The 23,879-nt window shown below is 40.2% G+C and overlaps 1 protein-coding gene across 40 annotated transcripts in view; it reads right to left on the bottom strand.

The window, feature by feature from the left end:
- Positions 1–23,879, bottom strand: part of TLN2 (talin 2) — a 496,882-nt gene that overhangs the window by 223,906 nt on the left and 249,097 nt on the right. For 10 of the 40 annotated variants that reach the window (XM_086321345.1, XM_086321351.1, XM_086321357.1 and 7 more), the window contains one exon: positions 16,248–16,331. The exons of the other annotated variants lie outside the window; for them this stretch is intronic. The gene's annotated coding sequence lies outside the window, so the exon portion shown is untranslated. The remainder of the gene's footprint in view (positions 1–16,247; positions 16,332–23,879) is intronic. 40 annotated transcript variants of the gene reach the window in all.

Below are 23,879 nucleotides of genomic sequence, written 5' to 3'. Positions count from 1 at the left end.
CTAAAATTTACATTTCTGGAGAGTCAAAGTCCATCAGCATATTATCAGAGTACCAATCTCAGCATTTACTCATGAGACTAGATTTTCCAAAGGATCTCCATTTTCTATGGTTATTCATTCCAAGATCACCCTTGTTTTATAACTAAAAATTGCAATGTTTCAGTTACACTTAATATAGCCTGTGGTATCCCAAATCTCAGCCTTAGACGTCATTCAGCTCAGCTCTCTACAAAATACATAAATCTTTGCTCTAACTTTCCCATTCTTCTGAATTCCTTACCTTCATTTATTTTTTAAATTTCTTAAATCAAAGAGAATAGCAAGGAACATAGAAGCAATTATGTGTCTGGCACTTGTTCCAAGCCCTTTTCATAATCACTGAATCTTTGCCGTGACCCCAAGCTAAGGAATTTAGGCTTCACCCAGGGAAGACAACCAGGACACAGTGGTTCCGTGGCTTGACAGAGGCCACTGCTGAGGGCACTGCCTCCAACTGTGTGCTTTTAAAACGGAGAGAAACAGGGAAAAATAAATGCAGTGCTTGTGTTAGAAGAGTAGTACAATGCATGAGCTGTGTATTTTGTTTTTTACCAACAACTGGCTTTTTACTGGTTGTAGTATTACATGTCATACACTGAACTAAGCACTTGACTTAGTCAGTGAGAGACAGTCCTTATTTACCTTGGAAAATCAGGCTTAAGAGGCTATGTCTCCTAAGCAACAGGCTCACAGAGGTGCGAGGGGAGGTTGAATCTAGACTTTCTGTCGGCCCTGCCTTACCCAAAGAGGAGCACTGCTAACATTTTGACACACCTCCTTTCTTTGTTTATGCATAACTTTATGTAGGTTGGAATTCTGCATTCCAACGCTCCCCCCATTTTAATTACACAGTCATCATTTTCCACAGTATTGCAAAGCTTTTAGGAACACTGTTTAAATGGGTGTGTAACACTGCAATGCAAGGCATCCTGGTTTACTTTGCTCTATCTTCATGTTTTGTGTACATCAGCTACCTGTTTTTGCTATTATGAATAAGGCTGTGAAAAGATTTTTCTATTTAGAAACTCTTGTTCTTTATTTCAGACTTTCTTAGGCTAGGTTTTTCTTTAAAAGAATCACCAATGTTTTTAAAATGCAACCCAGAAGATGTTAAGGTAAGAAGGAAAAATGAAATCTGAATGTACAGATATTGGTGGTTTGATTTATGGATTAGCTAAGTGAATATGCATTAACAACAGGAAAAGCCAGAAATCAATTTAGATTTTTATGATGCAGTCCATCGCACAGAATGATTCGGCTAGCGAGGGCTCAGGGTGCAAAGGACTCTATCCAAAGACAAAGTAGACAAAAGGCATGAATGGGGGGAAAACAGCTGGCATGGGCAACAAACTAGTTTTACAGAAAAGAGGCGGAGGAAAGATGGATGCTTAACACACATTTAAAAATATATTGTGAACAGTGGAAATAACAGACAAAAGAAATAATTAGACTTTACTAAATGAAATAGCATGGATGTGCGTGGTCAATATCAACGTTCTGCTTTCTGTAAGCCCAAGTTTCTAAAACCATCCGGTAGACAGAATCAGAATTACAAGAAAGATATTAACAAAACCGAAGCACTATGATGGAGCACCATTTTCCTATACTTAATAAAATAAAGCCAAATCAAAAGTCTTGCCAATTACATCAGTGAGTGATGGATAAGATTTACATTTACATTACATTTCCAAATGACAAAACTAAATCTAATTTTAAGCCTGTGTACATAAATATTACTTCATTAAGAGCATGAAAAAGAAAGGAACACGTCCCCGGGGTTATGACATGAAATGATGAACTCTTGACAGCATGGGTAAGCATACCATAGTATTTTAAATTATGATTGTAAGATAGTGTTATAGTTCTCTATAACCTAGACTATTTGGAAAACAATTCTGAGAACATATACAGAACTTAAGCTAAAGGGGGATACACAACAGAAGAAAATAGAGAGACCAGTCAAGAGAGAGGGAAACCAAGGCTAAGGATCTCTGAAGAAATGGCAGGACTGAAGTGTGTTCTGGCTTTGAAAGTGAGAGTGCTTCATCAACAGGAATTATGATACAAATCCTGTCATCTATCAGTATTGGCTTATAAACCTGATACTCATCGTGTCCTCCAACTCAATACCTAACATATGTTTATGGGTTAAATTGTGTCCCCACCTCTCCCCATTCTTAAAACTCACGTATTAAAGTTCCAATCCTAAGAATCTCAGAATATGACTTTATTTGGAGATGGGGTATTTATAAATATAATTCAGGTTAAAATGAGGTTGCTAGAGCAGGCTCTAATCCAAATTAACAGGTATGCTTATAAAAAGGGAAAATTTGAACACAGAGACATGGATAGAGGGAAACTAATGTGAATAGACACAGGGAGACAGGCATCTACAAGCCATGGAGAGAGGCCTGGAAAAGATCCTTCCTCTCTAGCCCTCAGAAGGACACCTTGATCTTGGACTTCCAGTTTCCGGAATGGTGAAGCAGTCAATTTCTGCTGTTTAAGCCACCTAGTTGTGGCTTCTTTGTTACGGCAGATTCAGCAAACTCATACACTTAGACAGAATTATGGTTCAATTCAGATTTCAACTAGTAGCATTTTCCTAAATACAGGAAATTAGTACAGTTTTGACACAAACTGACTAACGTGTAGTAAATACATGTTTTCTTTATGAACATGTAAAGGTAGGCATAGGCTTTCCGGGTGGCTCAGTGGTAAAGAACTCACCTACCAATGCAGGAGATGCAGGTTTGATCCCTGGGTCGGGAAGATTCTCTAGAGAAGGAAATGGAAACCCACCCCGGTATTCTTGCTTAGAAAATCCCATGGACAGAGGAGTCCATGGGGCTGCAAAAGAAGTCAGACACAACTTAGTAACTAAACAAGAACAACAAAGGAAGGCACGGATGCAGCTACTGCCCTATGCAGCGGCACATGGACATGGATACGTTCCGTGTAAAGTCACAAGACTAGCAAGTGATGGCAGGGGATGGGGGTCACAAGAGGGGTAGGGGCTCTAACCTGGACATACCTACCTCCAAGGCCTTGCCATAATACCACCCAACACATCTAGATTGTAATGTGGAAAGGACAGTATGATTGAAGACAAGTAGAACTTGGAATTCTTAGACAAAAATATGGGAGAAACTATGTGTCTTATCGGAGTGATAAAATCGTATTTTTTGAGTGTGACTTCTTTTTCTCCTTTAGTTATACACTTTTTTATGAATTTAAATAAATTCAACTACAACAAAACAACACTTTCAATTACTCTAATCTTGATGAAAGGGAATGGCTCTCTTCCTTCTAAGATCATCCCATCCATTGTACAAAGAGACAGGAAGCTCCCCAGGCCTTTTTATGTCAGGCAATGACAAGCGGACCAGAAGTACCCACTGGATGAAGACAGGACTCTGGGAAGAGTCCGCTGAGAATCGTATTAGGCTGAGGGTGAGATGTGAACTTAGCCTTAAGCAAAGAACAGGATCTGAGTAGATAAGGGAGAGGATTTGAGTAGATGAGAGAGAAAAATAGCCCTCCAGATGGTGTTAGGAGAAGCTACCCTTTAACCCCAGAGGAAATTCAACTCTTCGTTCAAGATTCAGCTTGTCTCCCCCTCCTACTCCTCTCTCAGACTGTACTCACCTCCCAGGATTTAGTGACCACCATGCCTCCAGGGCCCAGCACAGAGCCTGGGAGATGAGTAGATATTTCATAAAGACTGAACACTGAATGACTGTTTCTGAGCCTACTTTTCACACACTATGATGAGCTCCTGGAGGGCCCATAATTACTCGTTATCCACAGCACTGGGCAGACTTTCAGAACTATTTGATAAATAGTCGGCGGCAATTCCTCCATATGATTTCCTTTTTATCACAGAGGAACAAACATCAGAAAGAATTTATAGTTCTGTTAAAAATTAGGCCAGTTCCTTCAGATTTAAAATAACCCTCTTTCAGCCAAATTCAAGCATATCCCCTCCACTGTCTTGACTAATATTGAGACAAACCATGTCATGGAGAAAACAAATTTGGTCTTGGAGTTAGAACACATGGGTTTTGATGGCAGTACCACCATTTAGGGCCTGTGTGTTTCCAGAGTTAAAATGCACACCGAGTCTCAGTTCACACAAAACTCACTTAAAATAAAAAAGATCTTGTTGTTGGAAAAGTCTAACCACAGTATTAGCTGCTACTATTATTACTATTAATACCTAATATGCTATTTGGATTAAAAAAAATGTGGAATTCTAAAAGTTATTCCACCTCCAAAAGAGATGCAAAGACAGATAATTTATAGTTATTTGGCTGGTGGACAGGGTAGGAAGGGTAATGGCTCCTCGATAAGAATTAACTTACTACACCCTGTCTGAGTGATTCTTTCTCCCCCTTACCTAAAAGGTAGTCTGTGGGATAATTTTATGACTCAGATAGGTTTCAGATGCAGAAAATTTTTAGACAAGGCAGGGTGGCATCATGGATACTCTAGTCCTTAAATCTTACAGAGAACTAATTTAAAAAGAGAGACAACCAAGTTTCAGCCCTGGATCTGCTCCTCACTATGGCAGGAAGCCAACTACTGCAACTGAATGGTGTACAAAATGCTCGATCCTTAAAGAAGCATTCATCCACTTATTCACCCACATAGACTCACTGAGTGCCATTTACTAGACCAGATGCTCCTCCATGGACAAAGAGAGTCCCAACAAGCAATACAGGGTGATGAGTCTCGAATAAGAACTGATGTCACTCTGATCAAGAAAGTCCTCTCAGTGTTTAAGTGACTGTAGGATGGAGTAAGGGCTCTAAGTGGTTGTGAGTCCTTGAGGCTCCTGAAGAGCTCTAAGATTAGTCTGAGTCCTTGGCAGGCGAAATTTAACTGGGGGTGCTTCAGTTAGAATGGGAATGGTCTACAGTACAGGCAGGCAAGAACTGACCACCCGGACAGCACTGCCCCACAGAGTGGCACAAGTCCTCAGCAGGACACTGTGTCCTTTTTGAATGATGTGGGCTTTCCTGGTAGCTCAGAGGTAAAGAATCCGCCTGTTAATGCAGGAGGCCTGAGTTGGATCTCAATTGGGAAGATCCCCTGAATAAGGAAATGGCAACCCACTTCAGTATTCTTGCCTAGAGAATACCCATGGACAGAGGAACGTGGTGGACTACACTCCATGGGGTTGCAAAGAGGTGGATACAACTGAGCAACTAACACACACAGGAGTGATGGAGTAATGTTATCTATAAATATTTATATTTTCCTGAGAAGATGCCTTTTTCTTTTGACATTTAGACTGACACAGAGATAGCCACAAAGAGACAGGAAGCTCCCCAGGCCTTTTTATGTCAGGCAATTCCATTAAATAGTCCATCCCTCAACTGAGTTATTTTCACAAAATTCTGCCCTTTTTGGCCTTATGATTAAAGGCCTAAAAATAGCTGCTGGGGTTATCTCAAAAGCTGTGAGGAGGGGAGAAAACAACTTCTCATCAGTACTTATGTGACTACTGTGTTTTACTGGTGGCCTGATGGCATCATCCATTGTTATTCTCATGGGCTTACATCACCATGGCTCCCAATGAAGCTGCAACTGACAGGTTTTATCATTACCAACATTTCATATATAAAAATATGACTATTAAAATACTACTATCAAACTCTCACGCTTAAAAAGAATGATAGATGGTTATTTGTGTTACAGAAGGTATCCTGACACACAAGTGAATTCACTGAGCAAGGCTTCTTGAAAATTCAATTGTTTATCATCAAGTCCTCAAGGGACTACAGCCTTTAACTCTGGGTCCCTCATCAAAGACAGTCTTAAGGGCCCCAGACATAAGAGTCCTGCTCCAGTCTGCTCTATTATTTCAGTGGATCTCAACTTTCTCCGGATTGGTTCTGATTTTAAAATTCCATGGCTCCATGTATCAAAAAGATTTTATGTACTCTCTAAACTACATACATTTATAATAATCAACCCTCCACTTTCTGGTCACCAAAGACTTAACCCTGATCAAAAAGCATAACCATCTTCTCCACACTGGGGTGCAGGAACTCAAACCAAGTAAAAGAGCTAGGCTTTCCCTGTGCTCACCTGCCTGCCTTCAGGATTTTCAAAATGCAGAAAGCATGCTCAAGGGCCTTCCAAGCAAAGAGGCATGGCTTTGCTTCAAGCTCCTTCTAAGGCTTCTACCTTCCTCAAGAAAGGTAGGTGAGCACCTACTGGGATTGGGCTCGGGGCTGCTCTGAGGGTCTCCACACTTTATGGTGGCTGCTGGACCAGGCACAACAGAATGACAATCCAGGAAGGACTGAAGCCAGGGCTGGGAGAAAGGACACATTAGGGAAGCCAGAGGGACCAGAACCAGAAAAGGATGGGAAGCTGATGGGAAGAAAGCTGGGGGACACATGGGAAATTGTCAGTCAAACTCATCTATTTTGCTTTTGGGGAGCATAATTATAATCCAAGCTTCCCCTGATTGTTACTATCTCAAGTGAGAAGGGGTTGGCTAAATATTTCAATGCCCCAGAAAAAAAAAATTATAATGAAAAATCCTTTCGAGTTTTCCCATGTACACCCTTGAAAGGCATGTATAAAGTTGACTGAGAAAAACTCTCTTCATTCTCTGCCCCCTGCCCTAGTGGTGGCTATCTCTGTGAGCCAGTCTAAATGTCAAAAGAAAAAGGCATCTTCTCAGGAAAATATAAATATTTATAGATAACATTACTCCATCACTCCTGAAATGTTAAACAGAGCAATTTCTTCATTCTTCTCTTTATTGATTTAGGTATGCAGTACATAATAATCAGAAAGCAAGAAAAAAAAAAAGTAACAGAATGCAAGTCACTAGGTCATGCATCAAATAAATGGAGACCAAAAATAATATTCATTAAATCTCTCTGTGATATATCCCCAGAGAGGTACCAGAAACAAGAAATCAATGTCAAAAAAACCCAGCCTCGGGCCATTGGAGATTGGCTGCTCAAGTACCTCCTTCTGTGATAAGACTGTCCAAGTCTGTGGAATTCCTGCTCCAATATACATGCTCTCAAGGGGTAATTTTCACCAGCTGACTGAAGGGCCAGTGAGAAAGAGTGGAAATGCAGGGGGGATATCAAGTCTTCATTCAGCTCTAAAAATATTTTGGGAAAGTGAAGAGGAACTAAAAAGCCTGTTGGTGAATGAAAGTGAAAGAGGAGAGTGAAAAGGCTGGCTTAAAACTCATTCAGAAAATGAAGATCATGGCATCAGGTCATATCACTTCACAGCAAATAGATGGGGAAACAATGGGAACAGTGAGAGACTTTATTTTCTTAGACTCCCAAATCACTGCAGATGGTGACCGCAGTCATGATATTAAAACACACTTGCTCCTTGGAAGAAAAGCTATGACAAACCTAGACAGTATATTAAAGAGCAGAGACACTACTTTGCTGACAAAGGTCCATATAGTCAAAGCTATGGTTTTTCCAGCAGTCCTGTACAGATGTGAGAGTTGGACCATAAAGAAAGCTGAGTGTTGAAGAATTGATGCTTTTGAGGTGTGGTGTTGGAGAAGACTCTTGAGAGTCCCTTGGACTGCAAGGAGATCAAGCGAGTCCATCCTAAAGGAAATCAGTCCTAAATATTCCTTGGAAGGACTGATGCTGAAGCTGAACCTCCAATACTTTGGCCACCTGATGCGAAGAACTGACTCATTGGAAAAGACCCTGATGCTGGGAAGGATTGAAAGCAGGAGGAGAAGGGGATGACAGAGGATAAGATGGTTGGATGGCATCACTGACGCAATGGACATGAGTTTGAGCAAGCTCCAGGAGATGGTGAGGAGAAGGCAGTGGCAACCCACTCCAGTACTCTTGCCTGGAAAATCCCATGGATGGAGGAGCCTGGTAGGCTGCAGTCCATGGGGTCGCTAGGAGTCGGACACGACTGAGCGACTTCACTTTTACTTTTCACTTTCATGCATTGGAGAAGGAAATGGCAACCCACTCCGGTATTCTTGCCTGGAGAATCCCAGGGATGGGGGAGCCTGGTGGGCTGCTGTCTATGGGGTCACACAGAGTTGGACACAACTGAAGTGACTTAGCAGCAGGAGATGGTGAAGGACAGGGAAGCCTGGCGTGCTGCAGTCTATGGGGTCGCAAAGAGTCAGACACAACTGAATAAACTGACCTGAACTGAACCTCAGTTTTCTTGACCTCTATTAGACCTCATGTCTTCTAAAGTCTCAGGTCTGTTTTCTGGGTCCCTCTTATGAAACCCCAAGTTGGGTTCTACCAGCATGACAGTCATCTTCATAAGTGATAGTCAACTTGGAATAAGCAAGGATTATGGTGACTGCAGCCATGAGATTAAAAGACACTTACTCCTTGGAAGTAAAGTTATGACCAATCTAGATAGCATATTCAAAAGCAGAGACATTACTTTGCCAACAAAGGTCCGTCTAGTCAAGGCTATGGTTCTTCCTGTGGTCATGTATGGATGTGAGAGTTGGACTGTGAAGAAAGCTGAGCGCCAAAGAATTGATGCCTTTGAACTGTGGTGTTGGAGAAGACTCTTGAGAGTCCCTTGGACTGCAAGGAGATCCAACCAGTCCATTCTGAAGGAGATCAGCCCTGGGATTTCTTTGGAGGGAATGATGCTGAAGCTGAAACTCCAGTACTTTGGCCACCTCATGTGAAGAGTTGACTCATTGGAAAAGACTCTGATGCTGGGAGGGATTGGGGGCAGGAGGAATAGGGGACGACAGAGGATGAGATGGCTGGATGGCATCACTGACTCGATGGCTGTGAGTCTGAGTGAACTCCGGGAGTTGGTGATGGACAGGGAGGCCTGGTGTACTGCGATTCATGGGGTCGCAAAGAGTCAGACACAACTGGGAGACTGAACTGAACTGATGATTAATAAGTGTGATATCTGCACAGCTTTTCCAACTCAAGAAAGATGCCCCACTGTATTGTCAATTAACTCTATCAGCTAGCTCTATCAGCTTGACTGAAAATTTTTTCTTCAAAAATCAATTAGTGTAATCTATCACATCAACAGGTTTTTAAAAAAATATCACGCAATCATGTTAATAGATGCAGAGACAGCATTTGACAAAATTCAACACTCATTAATGATAGAAACTCTCACTAAACAAAAAATAGAAAAGAATTTTCTCAACTTCACAAAGATTATCTATGAAAAATCTAAAGCTAACATTATACTTAAAAAGGTGAGAAACTTAAAGCTTTTTCACTAAGATCAGGTAAAAAGCAAGGATATTCCCTCTAACCACTTTAACATCACTCAGGGAGTCCTTGCTAATACAATAAGCAAGAGAAAGAAATAAAAGGTATACAGACTGGGAGAAAAGAAATTAAAGAGGATGACATGATTCTCTATGTAGAAAATCCAAAAAAGTTGACAAAAAAAATGAAAACCCTTGAAGTAATAATTGATTATAATGCACATTTGGAACATTCAAGTTAATATGTAAAACTGAATTTCTTTCCTATACAGAAACAATGATCAAAAGGAATTTAAAATTAAAAATTCCATTTACATCAGTTCCTCCCAAAATAAAATAGTTAGGTATTAATATAAGTCTAACAAAACACGTATAAAATCTCTATGTGGAAAACTACAAAATCTAGATAAAGAAAATTAAAGAAGCAAATAAATGAAGGGATATCCCATGTTCACAGAGAGGAACACACGATACTGTCAAGATGCCGGTTCTTCCAACTTGATCCATACATTCAATCAACCCATGTCAATATCCCAATGAGATATTTTATGGGTATCAATGAAGTGATTTTAAAATTTATATGGATTTCCATGGTAGTCCCATGGCTAAGATTCTGCACTCCCAATGCAGTGGGCCTGGGTCCCATTCCTGGTCAAGGGACAAGATCCCACGTGCTGCAAATAAGTTCACATGCTATGACGAAAAGATCCTCAGGCTGCAACTAAGACCCAGTGCAGCCAAATAAATAAATATAAAAAAAAAAAGCGAATGATTTGAATAATTTTTTTAAGTTTATATGGAGTGATAAAACTCCCCGAATAACCAACATGACATAGAAGGAAATAACAGTTGGACGGCTGAGGATACTCATTTTAAGACTTATTTACTATTGTACTCCCATTCCACAGTACCATTATCCACAGTAGCCAAGGTAAGGAAATAACCTAAGTACCTGTTGACAGATAGGTAGATAAAGGTAGTATGATATATATATACACACATGTATGCATATACTGTGGAATAGTTCAGCCTTAAAAGAGGAAGGAAATCTTGTCATTTGTGACAATATGAATGAAACTGGCAGACATTATGCTAATAAGCTGGACAGAGAAAGATGAATACTACATGGTATCACCTATATACGGAATCCTAAAAAAAAAAAAAAAAAAAAGAAGCCAAACTTGTAGAAACAGAAAGATGCTCAACATTGCTCATTATTAGAGAAGTGCAAATCAAATTACAATGAATGTAAACTGCCACAGCCACGATGGAGAACAATATGGAGATTCCTTTAAAAACTAGGAATAAATCTACCATATAACCCAGCAATTCCACTACTGGGAATATTCCCCGAGAAAACTACAATTCTAAAAGACACAAGTACCCCAGTGCTCACTGCAGCAATATTTACAATAGCCAGGACATGGAAACAACCTCTATGTCCAGTGACAGATAAATGGATAAAGAAGTTGTGGTATGTTTATAATGGAATATTACTCGGCCATAAAAAAGGAATGGATTTGAGTCAGTTCTAGTGGGGTGGATAAACCTAGAGCCTGTTCATATAGAGTAAGAAAGAGAAAAACAAATATTGTATATTCATGCAAATACATAGAATCTATGGTACTGAAGAACCCATCTGCAGGGAAGGAATGGAGACACAGATGTAGAGAAAAGACCTGTGGACACAGTGAGGGAAGGAAGAGTGGGAGGAACTGAGAAAGTAGCACTGACATATAAACACTATCAAGTGTAAAACAGATCGCTGCGGGGAAGTTGCTATACAGCACAGGGAGCCCAGCCTGGCACTCTGACAACCAGAGGGGTGGGATGAGGGAGGGGAGGGAGCATCAAGAGAGAGGGGAGATATATATATAAAATTATGACTGACGTGTTATTGTGCAGCAGAAACCAACACAACACTGTAAAGCAATTTTTCTCCAATTAAAAAAAAAACAAACCTTGTAGAAACAGTAAACAGGTAGTTGCTAGGGGACCGAGGGGTAGGGAAAATATGGACAGGTTAGTAAAATGGTACAAACTTTTAGATATGAGTAAGGCCTGAGAATGTAGTGTAAAACATTGTGACTATAGTTGATACTGCACTATAAAACTAAAGATTGCTGAGAGAGAACTAGATGTTCTTAGCCCCTGCCCCCCCAAAAGGGTAAATATGTGAGATAATGGATATCTTCATAACTCAATGATGAGATCCTTTCACAGTGTCTATAGAGTAGCAAATCATCACGTTGGCAGTTTCATTTGTCAATTATACCTCAGTAAAGCTGGGGAAAGACAGACTTACTACAAAGCTACAGCAATCAAGACAGAGCGGTATTGGCAGAAGAATAAACCAATGGACCAATGGAACAAAAGAGAAACTTCAGAAATAGATCCCCACAGATTCAATCAGTTGATCTTTGACAAAGAAGCAAAGACAATACAATGGAACAAATAAAGTCTCTTAACGAATTGTCCTGGAACAACTAGACAATCACACACAAAAAATAAATCTAGACAAGCTTACATCCTATACAAAAATTAACTCAAAATGGATCAGGAATATAAATTTAAAAAAAAGTATAAAATTCCTAAGAAAATAACACAGGAGAAAACTTGGAATACCTGGGATATGACCATGCTTTTTAAAACATAACACCAAGCACATCATGCCTGAAAAGAATCTATTGATAAGCTGCAACTGGTAAAAATTTAAAACTTCTGCCCTGTGAAAAACAGTATCAAGAGAAAATATTTGCAGAAGGCATGTCTGATAAAGGACTATTATCCAAAACATAAAAACAACTTTTAAAGTCAACAATAAGAAAACAAACCACTTGGTTAGAAAGTGGGCCAAAGACCTTTAGAGACATCTTGCCAAAGACATGCAGGTGGCAAGTGAGCATATGAGAAGATGGTGCACGTGATGTGTCATCAGGGAGATGTAAAGCAAAATGAGATACCTACCTATATGCCTATTGCTGCTGCTGCTGCTAAGTCGCTTCAGTCATGTCCGACTCTGTGCGATCCCATAGACGGCAGCCCGCCAGGCTCTCCCGTCCCTGGGATTCTCCAGGCAAGAACACTGGAGTGGGTTGCCATTTCCTTCTCCAATGCATGAAAGTGAAAAGTGAAAATGAAGTCACTCAGTCGTGTCCTACTCTTCTCGACCCCAGGGACTGCAGCCTACCAGGCTCCTCTGTCCATGGGATTTTCTAGGCAAGAGTACTGGAGTGGGGTGTCATTGCCTTCTCTGATATGCCTATTAGGGTAGCCAAAATCTGGAACACTGACAATACCAAACGCTGTTGGTGAGCATATGGGGCAACAATAACTCTCATCCATTGCTACTGGGAATGCAAAATAAAACAGCCACTTTGGGAGAGAATGTGATGATCTCTTACCATACAATCCAGTAACTGTACTCCTTGGTATTTATCCAAAGGAGATGAAAATTTATGTCCATATAAAAACCTGCACATGGATGTTTATAGAAGCTTTATTCATAACTGTCAAAACTTGGAAGCAATCAAGCTATCTTTCAATGTGGTTTAGTTGCTAAGTTGTGTCCAGCTCTTGCGACCCCATGGACTGTAGTCTGCCAGGCTTCTCCATCCATGGGATTCTTCAGGCAAGAATACTGGAGTGGGTTGCCATTTCCTGCTCCAGGGGATGTTCTCAAATGAGGAATCAAACCCAGGTCACCTGCATTGCATGCAGATTCTTTACCGACTGAGCTATGAGGGAAGCCCGTCCTTCAATAGGTGAATGAATTAATAAACTGGTACCTCTAGACAAAGGAGTAGTGTGTGTGCGTGCTCAGCTGTGTCCAATTCTTTGTGATGCCATGGACTGAAGCACACTAGGCTCCTCTGTCCATGGGATTCTCTAGTCAACAATACTGGAGAGGGTATTACTCAGTGGTAAAAAAAAAAAAAAAAAATATGAGCTATCAAGCCAGGAAAGGACATGGGGAAACCTTAAATGCATATTACAGAATGAAAGAAACCTATCTGAAAAGGCTATGTAATGTGTACTTTCAACTATGTGACATTCTGGAAAATGCAGAACTATGGAAACAATAAAAAGATCAGTGATTTGGGGGTTAGGGGTGGAGTTAAGTAGAGCTCAGAGGATTTTTAGGGCAGTGAAAGCAACTGTGCATCATATTATAAGGATGAATAGGTGTCCCTATATGCATTTGTCCAAACCCATTGAATGTATCACATCAAGAGTGAATCTTTAGGTAAACTATGAACTTTGATAATAGATTTGGGGTCAATATAGATTCATCCTTGGTTTAAAACCTTTTTTTCTTTTTTTACTCTGTTGAGTGATGTTGATAATTGGGGAGGTTTTGCATATGTGGAAGCAGGGGATATATGGGGACTTTCTATACTTTCTTCTCAATTTTATATTGTAAATCTAAAAATTCTCTTAAAATAATGAAATCTTATAAAAAATTGTTTTCCTCTTAGATAAAATTCTCAAAATTCTCTTTTCTTGGGTCTATACCTAGAACTGTATATACCTAGGTATATATCTAAACATAATTCTTTGTTTAATTTTTTGAGAAACTGCCTGCTATTCTGAATCAGCCACACCATTTACATTCCTCACCAGACATGAATGAGGATTCTACATGTTCTCCCCAACACTTACTGTCTTTTTGATCATAGCCATTCTAACAGGTAAAGTGCTATCTTACTGTGGTTTTGATTTGCATCTCCCGGATGACTAATGATGCTGAGAACATTTTCATGTGATTATTGACCATCTGTTTATCTTCTTTGGAGAAAGAGTTATTCTAAACCTTTTGCTGTTGTTCAGTTGCTCAGTCACGTATGACTCTTTTCGATCCCATGGACTGCAGCACGCCAGGCTTCTTAGTCCTTCACCATCTCCTGGAGCTTGCTCAAACTCATGTCCAAGGAATCAGTGATGCCATCCAACCATCTCATCCTCTGTCGTCCCCTTCTCCTCCTGCCTCCAGTCGTTGCCAGCATCAGTCTTTTCTAATGAGTCAGCTCTTCAGATCAAGTGGCCAAAGTACTGGAGCTTCAGCTTTAGCATCAGTCCTTCCAATGAATATTCAGGACTGATTTCCTTTAGGATTGACTGGTTTGATCTCCTTGCAGTCTAAAGGACTCTCAAGAGTCTTCTCCAACACCACAGCTCAAAAGCATCAATCCTTTGGGGCACAGCCTTCCTTACGATAAACCTTTACTCCATTTTAAAAACTGGATTATTTGCCTTTTTATTGTTGGACTATCTGACTTCTTTATACATACGAAAGTGAAAGTTGCTCAGTCATGTCCGACTCTTTGCGACCCCATGGACTATACAGTCCATGGAATTCTCTAGACCAAAATACTAGAGTGGGTAGCCTTTCTCTTCTCCAGGGGATCTTCCCAACCCAGAGAGCAAACCCAGGTCTCCCGCACTGCAGGCGGATTCTTTACCAGCTGAGCCACAGGGGAAGCCCCTTTATATATATACATATATATATAATTTTTTAGATATATGTATTTTTTATTGAAGCACAGTTGATTTACAATGTTGTGCCAATCTCTGCTGTAGAAAGTGACTCCGTTACACATATACAGACAGTCCTTTTTATATTTTTTCCATTTTGATTTAGGACATATTGAATATCCCTGTGCTATACAGCAGAACCTTACTGTTTAACCATCCTATATACAACAGTTTATAGCTGCTAACCCCAAACTCCCAGTCCCTTCCTCCTGTTACTGCCCCCCGTTTTAGCAAGCACAAGTCTGGTCTCTCTGTCTGAGAATTTGTTTCTGTTTTGTAGATAGGTTCACCTGTGCCATATTTTAGATGCCCCATGTAAGTGATCTCATAGGGTATCTGTCGTTCTCTTTCTAACTTCCCTTCACTTAGTATGATCATCTCTGCTTGCCTGCTGGTGCTGCAAACGGTATTATTTCACTCCTTTTGATGGCTGAGTAGTATTCCATCATATATCCGTACCACATCGTCTTTGTTCATTCACGTGTCGATGGACATTTAGGTTGTTTCTGTATCTCGACTATTATGAACAGTGCTGCTATGAACATAAGGATGCATGTATCTTTTTGACTTATAGTTTTATCTGGGTATATGCCCAGGAGTGTGATTGCTGGATCATATGGTAAGTTTATTTTTAGTTTTCTGAAGAACTTCCACACTGTCTTCCACAGTTGATGTACCAACTTACATTCCCAACAGCATAGGAGGGTCCCTTATGCTCCACACCCTCTCCTTATAGACTTTTTAATGATGGCCATTCTGACCAGTGTGAGGTAGTACCTTACAGTTTTCATTTAGATTTCTCTAATAATTAGTGATGCTGGGCATCTTTTCATGTGCCTACTGGCCATATGTAGTTCAGTTTATTACTTGTTTTTCTTTTGTTGCTTGTGCTAATGGTATAATAGTTAAGAAGCTGTTTCCTGATTCAAGGTCATAAAGCATTACACCAATGCTTTCTTCTAAGAGTTTTATAGTTTTACGTCTTACATTTGGACCTTTGATCTACTTTGAGCTAATTTTTTATATATAGTATGAGGCAGGAGTCCAATTTCACTTCTTCCCTATCAGCTTTTAAAACTAAGAAATAGCTTTCTTCTAACTTTCACTGAATAGTGGACGTAGGGAGAAAGAATAGCTATTTCCAAGTCCAAAATTAATTTATGAATAAGAAGAGAAGACAGCAACTGAATTTTTCCTGAAGAGTCTGAAATCACCTTCAGTAATTGTAGAAATCCAGTATTTCAAGCATTGAGGTGAAGCTCAGTGCTCTGTGATTTTCCAATGACCAGCCAAGTAAAAAGAAGACTTCACTTTTAAGGGATACCATGTGAAACCAACAAAATAAATAAAATTAATGGATAACAGTAATATACCCTGCACATTGCTAGCCCCTAAGGTATAGTATACATATAAATATATGTAACTCACAGTCACTTACCCTAATGGCTAAGCTTGTGAAATAACGCTGGTTTTCCAGGAAGTAGTTCAATTTCAATGAGTGAAGTAGTTCAATTATGTAAGCCTTTGGAGGAAAAAAAGGGGTCAAATTCCTTTTAGGAGATATATCCTATTTGCTCACATCAACAGGGCTGGTGAAATATTCAAACAGGGGCACAAGGATTTTGTAAAAACAAGATTTTATAATCTTGTTGATAACCATTCCAACAACTCTTTAACTTTTTTATTGAGTATTAGACAGTGGACAACCATTTCATCAAATAAACAAAAAAAAAAAGGAAAGAAAATTTCCTGATTTTGAAGACACAGATAGAAGAGATTCTCTAAATAGAGAATGATGGGAAGAAGGTATTAAAATGGCCTCTGCATCTTCAATTACCTTTAGAATAAATGTTCATGTATTCAAAAGAGATTTTTTCAAGGCTTAAATGGATTAGAACTTGGTTTAACTGAGTCTTTAAATTTTTTAAATAGCTTAATATTTGCCTTTTATTGGGTCTCACAAACACAAAGAAAGTGGAAAAAAAGGAAAATGTATTCAAAACCATGTTTAGAAATATGTAGGAAGATGAGTAGAAAATACATAAGATCAATATACCCATCATTCTCAAGGGAACAAATGTTTCATAAGAGCTTCTCTGAGCCAGGCACTTGCAATCAAAAGAAAACTGTCTCCCTCTGATAGCTCATGGCTTAGCCTCACAGGGACCTACCTGAGAACGTCAAGAAAACTTCAGAAAGTGCCTCATTAGAGAGAAAGCCATCCATAAAACTAACAGATACCCATGGAGAAAGACAGGCCAGAAATAAGAAATTTTAAAAACAAAAATAACAGGTTATCACTGAGATACCTTCTGATGCTCGGCTCAGAGTTCCTCTCTGAATCACCACAGAAAAGAAGAATCACCTTAGAAGCTGGACAGTCTTGGAAAGTGTCATGTAAGAGTGACATTGAAGTTACATCTCACACAGAGATGGGCTCACCATTTATGATAATCCATTATGCAGCAGACATATAATGATTATCTGACCTATGCCATCCAGGGACCACATAAAATTGGTGACACCAAGGAAGTGATGGAGCCTAGATGATACCTACCTAAGTTTTGGTCTACCAGCATAAGGACTGATACAAAAAATGGAAAATTGATAGTTTCACCACCAAATAGGTAAGTCACCAGGAGAAGGCAATGGCACCCCACTCCAGTACTCTTGCCTGGAAAATCCCATGGATGGAGGAGCCTGGTGGGCCGCAGTCCATGGGGTCACTAAGAGTCAGACTAGACTCAGCGACTTCACTTTCACTTTTCACTTTCACGCATTGGAGAAGGAAATGGCAACCCACTCCAGTGTTCTTGCCTGGAGATTCCCAGGGACGGGGGAGCCTGGCGGGCTGCCGTCTATGGGGTCGCACAGAGTCGGACGTGACTGAAGCGATTTAGCAGCAGCAGCAGCAGCAGGTTAGCAGGATAGGAAATTATTGGAGTAGAGCAAAATGTAGCTGAATATGATTACCACATGACTGACTGCTGCAAGGCCACCCAGAACTCCCTGCTCTGATCCTATAAGCTACAAGCAACTTTTTGCTTTAGTGAGTAGATGGGTCCTCCTAGCAGCTTCCAAATTAAAAGTCCTCTCAAGATGTCTCCTTGAAATAGGAGACCTCCTCCATCACTTAACATCTACTTAGCTCTGATGAATAAGGCTTTATGAAAAGAAGGCTCAATTTTCCATTTACTGTCAGACTGTCTTTCCCCATACTTGGTATACAGAAACATCCAAACTTTCTTCTAATTCTAGATCTTAATTATGAGGATTAATTATCAAGACTTAATATCCAGACCTTCCTTTGAAAAATGTCTCTGTTTTAAGACAAGGTTAGAGAAAGCAATATGGTCTCCACTATAACTCAGACATACTTAACAATAAATCCATTTAATTCAACAAATGTTTCTTAAAGATTCTACTGTATACAATGTTTTAAGTGATAATATTATTTCAACTTTTGCTCCTGTTGCAATGGCACTGTCTAATTGGGATTTTGCCTGTACAAGGCCCTCCAGGAAAACCATGAAGTAGAACCTGAAGTTGTTCCTTTAAAACGCCAAGGAAGCCTTGGTGGGTGTAAGAACAGTTTCAAAACTACGATCATTTAATCTTATGCCAGAATTATACAGTGAGTTATTAGTAAAGAAGAATGAAAATTATAGCCCTCAGCTTCTTACCAAGACTAAATAACTGCAGCATGAGGTTTAAATAGAGCAATGACTAACAATTAACATCACTGTTAATCTTCAGTTTCTCAATGCAAAGAATCTTAGGTCGCTAGTACAATGATGAAGTTCTGATTCTGTATCGGAACTATAGAAAAGGAGAACATCCACTTTCCATATTGACAGTCCATGTGTGATTTCATCCTGTTCATAATTTTCCCTATTGGAAACTCAAGTCATAGTTCAACCAGAATCTTAATGAATGAAGAAATTCCAGTGCTTCAAAACTCCACATGACAAGGCAGAGCAAACAACACAACCCCTACCTGGAAAGAACTGAGAAGACAAAACCAGCAAGCTGAAAATAAGAATCATTCATTCTGGAAGTTTTTACAAGATGGTTTCTTAAAGAACCCAACGCTGGAGAAATTAGAAAAGGCAAAGAAAATTCATGTACTGCACAATGATACTGTAATGATGTTATAACCAATTTTTTAAACGCAAATAAGTAGAGGTAATTCTGGTACAGCTAAGAGACAAAACCCTTAGCATGCATTCAGTATGGCTCTATTTTTAAAATAATGCCTCTGACACACAGCAGTTCAATTTCTGTGTTAGCCTCTAAAAAGCACAAATCAATGTTTCACAATATGATTCTCTGCATGACGAACCTCTTCACTTATCTCAAGGATAATTGCAGCTATTAAATATTATTCTATGAATACAAGTTAATAGCAGAAATGAAGACTTAGCTTCCCTAATCCCCTCTTTGGCTTGTTCCCAAAATTCACCAACTCCCTCCATCAGGAGGGACAAAGAGACAGCAAGACAGAATGGGAAATATCTATTAAGGCTCCTCATGATGAAAGCGACTGAGGTATCTGGGATATGATTCTATATCATTCTGCCTTTGGCAAGGTAGAGAATTTAATATCAAATCTTTCTGCACATCCAAGAGAATGGATCAGCCCCTTAAGAATTCTCTTTTGCCAAGAAACAAAATGGTCTACCTACTAGCACTGCATTAGCCTTTGGTGATGATGAAATTTTAAAAAGCATGTGTAATAAAGGCGTGGCTGGAATAAGCAGGCATAAAGCAAGTCGTTCCTTGCTTCTTTAACCACCAGCACTTACCTTAGTCCTTCCTTTCAACCCTCAAAATAATAAACACACAGTTCTATTTTAGTAGGGAAGGGTTTAAAATACTTATGTTAATATAACTGAACATCTGCCAAGAGGAAAAACACTAATATCTGTCCTCATCCCACACTCAAGCTTTTTTCCCCTCTATGTCCACCATTCAGTACCAAACATGACTCGTGACATCTTTAGTTTCATCTATATGTCAACTTCACACTAGTAACCACAGACACCTGGTCCAACTTAAAGCTCTGCTTTGTAACTTCCCATATAGCATAGCAATATACAGGCCTCAAAGAGCTGAGTGTCCTTGGACAAGGCATTTATCAATTTGATTCCCACTTTCCTCTTATGTAATAAGTGGTGATCGTAAGAGTGGACTGCCAGCATCTAATGCCATACGTCTGGGTGCACATCATTCCTGTTGGCTCACCCCTATCAGGGAGAAAGCTAATCTCAGTCTTGGATCCTTGAGTTCATTTATCTCAAAAGACTCAGGATTTGAAATTAGGAAAGAAAATTTTAAAAGCCAGTAGTGAGCACATTTGTTTTTTTCCTACACCTCAGTCAATAGTGCTTTGACCTGGGCTTTTGACTGCAGATTTCTTAGGGCAAGAGACCTATTTAGGATGATGTCAGTAAGCTATTTATGTTATTACTCCAGCAAAGGAGAACAATAAACCCCTATTTCGGAGAAGGAAATGGCAACCCACTCCAGTGTTCTTGCCTGGAGAATCCCAGGGACGGGGGAGCCTGGTGGGCTGCCATCTATGGGTTCGCACAGAGTTGGACATGACTGAAGCGACTTAGCAGCAGCAGCAAACCCCTATTTTTGATGTTTTTGTTTGTTCAAATGGATGACAATCAACAAAAATAATCGTTCATATTTTCATAAGCTACAGAACACAATTCTAGCAGATACAAGGTAGAACTATCACTCTGAAAATCTGAATGTCAGTAATTTTGAAAGCTTCAAATGCATGATCAGCTCCTATTAAAATGTCTTATGTGTATTTACAAGTGCTAACGTCTCACACGTACCCTTCTGTGCTATCACCCAAATGCTCAAAAAATCATTAGGAGGAATGGTTTGAGGTTGAGAGCTGTAGGAAGACACATGCTGTCCAACTCGCCTTGTGGCACATGGGAGAATGTGGACTCTGCTCACCTTTCAGAAAAGAATGAGAATGGATTTTATGGGGAATGCAGACCTATCCTCCCTATAGCCTCCACATCCCCTGACTCCCTGTGCTGCACAATCACACAGGAGCAGCCCATAATCGTCCAGCATCCATGCCCATCTGCTCATTCATCTCTGCTTTCTCCAGCAAAATAACATCACCAGAGTGCAGTCCACAAGCCAGGCTGGTGACACGGAAGCCCAGATTGCCTGGATCTGAAAGAAGAATCTTATGGTATAAAAAGACAACTGGCTCCATTTAAGATTCCTCCTTGCCCATCAGCTTCAGCCCATGCTCCCCTTAATCCCCTGAACATATGCTGTGGCAGTTCCTGTCCTCTCCCTGCCCTTGCCAGGGCACAGGAGCCTAGCTGTTCCCAGCAGTTGGTGACTTCCTCTTGGCTCACCACCGCGTACTAACAGAACGGATGCTAAAGACCAGTTCATGGCAAAAGGCATTTTCTCAGACTCTTAGACTTAACCACTGCCTACATCCACTTCCCTTTCACCCAATTATGATCTCTGACAGTGAAATATCCCCAACTCACACTGCAGCCTCCAAAGCCCAACCATACCCAATGTAGGGGGCTCCACTACAACCCTACGCTGTGAAAGGTTTTAGTTGTGATCAGCACGGTTCCAACTAGGAAGAGTTCTCCTAATGGGTTCGCTTAGGCAGGCGCAACCAGAAAAGTAGGTCAGAGGCCTGAGTTACAGTCTGAAGGCTTATATGCATGTTGGCTAGCAAAGCCAAGCCCCAGAGTTCTGGATGGTTTGCAGGATGCAAGCAATGCTATCTGCAGTTGGATCCTCCTGCTACTGCCCCCAATACTCCCACATCAGCCTTGACCAGAACAATGACAAGACACACTCCTACATCTTCCAGTTATCCCCAAAGCCCAACAACACTTCCCTTAGGTGGCAGGAAAAACAAGTCATCTAGATGTTATTGGTACAAACAATTTTCTGGTCACCATGCTCCAGCTGTCCCAGGCAACAACTTCTAATTAAGACAGGCCTGATCTTGCTTAGTTGCGATGCTTTTTTCCTATTTGGTCAACAGATGTCACATTAATGTGGTGTTTTTAGCTTTCATACTTAGGTTTTAAAAAAAAATAAAAGTAAGCTGTCTTCTCGCCTTTACTCCATCATGTACTTATGCTTATTATGTAACTGTACATACACAGACATGCACACACACAACCACACACTTTTGACATAACACACAGGATTGTTAAGGGATTAAGTCAGTACTCTAAGCTCTTGAAGACAATCTGACAAAGCAGCAGAAGAAAACTGTCAAAGCTTATCCATTTCTTTGGTTTTTCCCTCATTACTGTGATAGTTGTTTTTTTTTTTCCCCCTCTTTCTGCCCTCCAAAGAGAAAATCTTACACCTTTCGACAGCCCAATTTCTGAGCCTAAGCTACAAAATAGCACTCTCCCATGCCCTGTGTCATTTGAGACCTTCCCACTTCTAGGTTCTCCAGGATCAAAACACTCCACACCCTTTCTTGGGGCTACAGACAAGAAGATTTGCTCAGAAGGGCAGAGGTGGCTTACTCTATCTGGTGAGTAGCAAAGAATTTCCTGAGTGTCACAGTAACTTTTAAATCCATCAGAAACTATCTAACACTAAGTTTTTCAAACTTGAGAACAAACATGGAAAAGTGACCATTTGCAAAGAGCAAGCATTGGAGGTTCAACAGTGTAAATCTTCCTGGATCTAAGGAATGTTAAACCAGCCATTGAAAACCAGCAGCAATGTATTACTTCTGAGTAGAAAACAAAATTCCCTCATAGCTTTACTGTGAAACCATTTGGAGTAGGACCCTTAACGTATATTCTTGGGCCCTGCAGATATATCAAATCCCTCACTCTCCTCTGTATTTAGGGGAACAGTGGAAATTCTGGACCTCAGCCATCATACAGTTGACAGCAAAGGAAAAATAATAATACCGCAAGCCAAAAAACCAATTAAGGGTAGCTCTAACAAGAGTAGTGAACTTGATGGGTCCCTGTTCAATGAAATGGCCAATCAACAGTTCTTATGAATGCAAACACGTCCCCACATACTTTACTCTTTTCAGCCTTATCTCCAGCCCCAAATGAAATACATGAACTTACAAAAAAAAAAAAAAAACAAATCAAAGGTCTTATGTCAAATGAAAAACTGCCTAATGATAACAGTCAACTCACTAAGAAGTAAAGTCTTAGAAGACAACTTACACTTTGAATTCCTGTCCACATTCATATTAGCAGTAGCCATAGAGCTGACTACCTATACTGCACAGTGACCTCAGCTTGTGCTGGCATGGATTAGCTATGATTTAAATTTAAGGTAAGATACATTTACATTCTATAAATGTATTTCATGCATGAACTACAGAATGAGCTTATGACTGCTATCTTATCAACACAGTCAGCAAAAACTCATTCACAAATTCATACTTGGTTTTGGTAAACAGAACCATCACTAGATCTCTGGATGAACTATACAAGAGGTGCTCACTTTTCCTTTGGCTTAAAGCTCTGAGATTTTCGAGGAAAATAGAACAAATGATTTTCCACATAGGTTCAAACCATTAGCCCCCTTCATGCTTAGTTGTGGAAAAACACATGGAAAGTAATTCTAAAATGCTAGACTATTTACCTAAACTCACCTGGTTTGGGACCCCCTTTCCCAAACAGCTCTGCTCCCACTGGTATGGTCATGTTTAATTCCTTTCTACTGTAGCACAGGTTTATTAGCAGAGGGCTTGCTAAAATCTCCACTGTCCATTCAAACAGTCACTCCGTATGGATATTAAGTAAAGAAAATCCACTTAGTGATGTGCCATTTGGAGGGGAGGTCATATTGATCATCCTGATTAGCACTGTCAGCTAGGGTAAGGAAGACTGGCTGGCGCTAAGGGCCAGCTGCGCAGGGCACACAGACCAAGACAATGAGCAACATCGATGGCCTCTGAGCCATCGGTCTAGGCAGTGATGGATGTCATGTGAACAGCTTATGGGGTTATTAAGGGTAGAGAACTGGCCCGAGAGAAACCCAAAGTCCATCTCCTTTCATTAAGATAAAG

Source organism: Bos grunniens, chromosome 10, assembly GCF_055505025.1.
Source record: "Bos grunniens cultivar Pamir isolate PY7600 chromosome 10, Bosgru_T2T1.0, whole genome shotgun sequence".
In the NCBI taxonomy this organism is placed as follows: domain Eukaryota; kingdom Metazoa; phylum Chordata; class Mammalia; order Artiodactyla; family Bovidae; genus Bos; species Bos grunniens.
Note: the sequence above shows the minus strand (reverse complement) of the source record. Positions and strands in the feature narration are given on the sequence as shown.